We start from the raw sequence: 4,677 nt of genomic DNA, 5'->3' as shown, positions 1-4,677 counted from the left end.
AACGCGTGATGCCGCGGTCAGAAAAAAAGCTGCTCTGGAGCAAAAATTTTTTTTGACTTAAATGGAAAAACGGATACTAGGATGAGTTTCGGGGTGGAATTCCATGCTTAAAAATGTTATTATTTGCTGTTTTTAAAAATCGAGTGTTTTTGGTGCCCGAGGAAGAAAACGCGTGATGCCGCGGTCAGAAAAAAAGCTGCTCTGGAGTAAAAAATTTTTTTTGACTTAAATGCAAAAACCAATGCTAGGATGAGTTTCGGGGTGGAATTCCATGCTTAAAAATGTTATTATTTGCTGGTTTTAAAAATCGAGTGTTTTTGGTGCCCGAGGAAGAAAACGCTTGATGCCGCGGTCAGAAAAAAAGCTGCTCAGGAGCAAAAAATTTTTCTTGACTAAAATGGAAAAACCAATGCTAGGATGAATTTCGGGGTGGAATTCCATGCTTAAAAATGTTATTATTTGCTGTTTTTAAAAATCGAGTGTTTTTGGTGCCCGAGGAAGAAAACGCGTGATGCCGCGGTCAGAAAAAAAGCTGCTCTGGAGCAAAAATTTTTTTTTGACTTAAATGCAAAAACCAATGCTAGGATGAGTTTCGGGGTGGAATTCCATGCTTAAAAATGTTATTATTTGCTGTTTTTAAAAATCGAGTGTTTTTGGTGCCCGAGGAAGAAAACGCGTGATGCCGCGGTCAGAAAAAAAGCTGCTCAGGAGCAGAAATTTATTTTTGACTTAAATGGAAAAGCAGATGCTAGGATGAGTTTCGGGGTGGAATTCCATGCTTAAAAATGATATTATTTGCTGTTTTTTAAAATTGAGTGTTTTTGGTGCCCGAGGAAGAAAACGCGTGATGCCGCGGTCAGAAAAAAAGCTGCTCAGGAGCAAAAAAATTTTTTTGACTAAAATGGAAAAACCAATGCTAGGATGAATTTCGGGGTGGAATTCCATGCTTAAAAATGATATTATTTGCTGTTTTTAAAAATCGAGTGTTTTTGGTGCCCGAGGTAGAAAACGCGTGATGCCGCGGTCAGAAAAATAGCTGCTCTGGAGCAAAAAATTTTTTTTGACTTAAATGGAAAAACGGATACTAGGATGAGTTTCGGGGTGGAATTCCATGCTTAAAAATGTTATTATTTGCTGTTTTTAAAAATCGAGTGTTTTTGGTGCCCGAGGAAGAAAACGCGTGATGCCGCGGTCAGAAAAAAAGCTGCTCTGGAGCAAAATTTTTTTTTTGACTAAAATGGAAAAACCAATGCTAGGATGAATTTCGGGGTGGAATTCCATGCTTAAAAATGTTATTATTTGCTGTTTTTAAAAATCGAGTGTTTTTGGTGCCCGAGGAAGAAAACGCGTGATGCCGCGGTCAGAAAAAAAGCTGCTCTGGAGCAAAAAATTTTTTTTGACGTAAATGGAAAAACGGATACTAGGATGAGTTTCAAGGTGGAATTCCATGCTTAAAAATGTTATTATTTGCTGTTTTTAAAAATCGAGTGTTTTTGGTGCCCGAGGAAGAAAACGCGTGATGCCGCGGTCAGAAAAAAAGCTGCTCTGGAGCAAAAAATTTTTTTTGACTTAAATGCAAAAACCAATGCTAGGATGAGTTTCGGGGTGGAATTCCATGCTTAAAAATGTTATTATTTGCTGTTTTTAAAAATCGAGTGTTTTTGGTGCCCGAGGAAGAAAACGCGTGATGCCGCGGTCAGAAAAAAAGCTGCTCAGGAGCAGAAATTTATTTTTGACTTAAATGGAAAAGCAGATGCTAGGATGAGTTTCGGGGTGGAATTCCATGCTTAAAAATGATATTATTTGCTGTTTTTTAAAATTGAGTGTTTTTGGTGCCCGAGGAAGAAAACGCGTGATGCCGCGGTCAGAAAAAAAGCTGCTCAGGAGCAAAAAAATTTTTTTGACTAAAATGGAAAAACCAATGCTAGGATGAATTTCGGGGTGGAATTCCATGCTTAAAAATGATATTATTTGCTGTTTTTAAAAATCGAGTGTTTTTGGTGCCCGAGGTAGAAAACGCGTGATGCCGCGGTCAGAAAAAAAGCTGCTCTGGAGCAAAAAAATTTTTTTGACTTAAATGGAAAAACGGATACTAGGATGAGTTTCGGGGTGGAATTCCATGCTTAAAAATGTTATTATTTGCTGTTTTTAAAAATCGAGTGTTTTTGGTGCCCGAGGAAGAAAACGCGTGATGCCGCGGTCAGAAAAAAAGCTGCTCTGGAGCAAAAATTTTTTTTTGACTTAAATGGAAAAACCAATGCTAGGATGAATTTCGGGGTGGAATTCCATGCTTAAAAATGTTATTATTTGCTGTTTTTAAAAATCGAGTGTTTTTGGTGCCCGAGGAAGAAAACGCGTGATGCCGCGGTCAGAAAAAAAGCTGCTCAGGAGCAAAAAATTTTTTTTTGACTAAAATGGAAAAACCAATGCTAGGATGAATTTCGGGGTGGAATTCCATGCTTAAAAATGTTATTATTTGCTGTTTTTAAAAATCGAGTGTTTTTGGTGCCCAAGGAAGAAAACGCGTGATGCCGCGGTCAGAAAAAAAGCTGCTCTGGAGCAAAAATTTTTTTTGACTTAAATGGAAAAACGGATACTAGGATGAGTTTCGGGGTGGAATTCCATGCTTAAAAATGTTATTATTTGCTGTTTTTAAAAATCGAGTGTTTTTGGTGCCCGAGGAAGAAAACGCGTGATGCCGCGGTCAGAAAAAAAGCTGCTCTGGAGGAAAAATTTTTTTTTCCTTAAATGGAAAAACAGATGCTAGGATGAGTTTCGGGGTGGAATTCCATGCTTAAAAATGATATTATTTGCTGTTTTAAAAAATCTTGTATTTTTGGTGCCCAAGGAAATAAATGCGTGATGCCGCGGTCAGAAAAAAAGCTGCTCTGGAGCAAAAAATTTTTTTTGACTTAAATGGAAAAGCAGATGCTAGGATGAGTTTTGGGGTGGAATTCCATGCTTAAAAATGTTATTATTTGCTTGGTGCCCGAGGAAGAAAACGCGTGATGCCGCGGTCAGAAGAAAAGCTGCTCAGGAGCAAAATAATTTTTTTTGACTTAAATGTAAAAGAGGATGCTAGGATGAGTTTCGGGGTGGAATTCCATGCTTAAAAATGTTATTATTTGCTGTTTTTAAAAATCGAGTGTTTTTGGTGCCCAAGGAAGAAAACGCGTGATGCCGCGGTCAGAAAAAAAGCTGCTCTGGAGCAAAAAATTTTTTTTTGACTTAAATGCAAAAACCAATGCTAGGATGAGTTTCGGGGTGGAATTCCATGCTTAAAAATGTTATTATTTGCTGTTTTTAAAAATCGAGTGTTTTTGGTGCCCGAGGAAGAAAACGCGTGATGCCGCGGTCAGAAAAAAAGCTGCTCTGGAGCAAAAATTTATTTTTGACTTAAATGGAAAAGCAGATGCTAGGATGAGTTTCGGGGTGGAATTCCATGCTTAAAAATGATATTATTTGCTGTTTTTTAAAATTGAGTGTTTTTGGTGCCCGAGGAAGAAAACGCGTGATGCCGCGGTCAGAAAAAAAGCTGCTCTGGAGCAACAAAGTTTTTTTGACTAAAATGGAAAAACCAATGCTAGGATGAATTTCGGGGTGGAATTCCATGCTTAAAAATGTTATTATTTGCTGTTTTTAAAAATCGAGTGTTTTTGGTGCCCGAGGAAGAAAACGCGTGATGCCGCGGTCAGAAAAAAAGCTGCTCTGGAGCAAAAATTTATTTTTGACTTAAATGGAAAAGCAGATGCTAGGATGAGTTTCGGGGTGGAATTCCATGCTTAAAAATGATATTATTTGCTGTTTTTTAAAATTGAGTGTTTTTGGTGCCCGAGGAAGAAAACGCGTGATGCCGCGGTCAGAAAAAAAGCTGCTCAGGAGCAAAAAATTTTTTTTGACTAAAATGGAAAAACCAATGCTAGGATGAATTTCGGGGTGGAATTCCATGCTTAAAAATGTTATTATTTGCTGTTTTTAAAAATCGAGTGTTTTTGGTGCCCGAGGAAGAAAACGCGTGATGCCGCGGTCAGAAAAAAAGCTGCTCTGGAGCAAAAAAGTTTTTTTGACTAAAATGGAAAAACCAATGCTAGGATGAGTTTCGGGGTGGAATTCCATGCTTAAAAATGATATTATTTGCTGTTTTTAAAAATCTTGTATTTTTGGTGCCCGAGGAAGAAAACGCGTGATGCCGCGGTCAGAAAAAAAGCTGCTCAGGAGTAAAAAAATTTTTTTGACTTAAATGGAAAAGCAGATGCTAGGATGAGTTTCGGGGTGGAATTCCATGCTTAAAAATGATATTATTTGCTGTTTTTAAAAATCGAGTGTTTTTGGTGCCCGAGGAAGAAAACGCGTGATGCCGCGGTCAGAAAAAAAGCTGCTCTGGAGCAAAAAAATTGTTTTGACATAAATGGAAAAACCAATGCTAGGATGAGTTTCGGGGTGGAATTCCATGCTTAAAAATGATATTATTTGCTGTTTTTAAAAATCTAGTGTTTTTGGTGTTTGAGGAAGAAAACGCGTGATGCCGCAGTTAGAAAAAAAGCTGCTCAGGAGCAAAAAATTTTTTTTTACTTAAATGGAAAAACAGATGCTAGGATGAGTTTCGGGGTGGAATTCCATGCTTAAAAATGTTATTATTTGCTGTTTTTAAAAATCGAGTGTTTTTGGTGCCCGAGG

This window comes from Pituophis catenifer, unplaced genomic scaffold, assembly GCF_029215685.1.
Source record: "Pituophis catenifer annectens isolate HBS135680 unplaced genomic scaffold, rPitCat1.0.hap2 SCAF_14, whole genome shotgun sequence".
NCBI classification, from domain to species: Eukaryota; Metazoa; Chordata; class Lepidosauria; order Squamata; family Colubridae; genus Pituophis; species Pituophis catenifer.
This window is presented reverse-complemented; position numbering follows the sequence as displayed.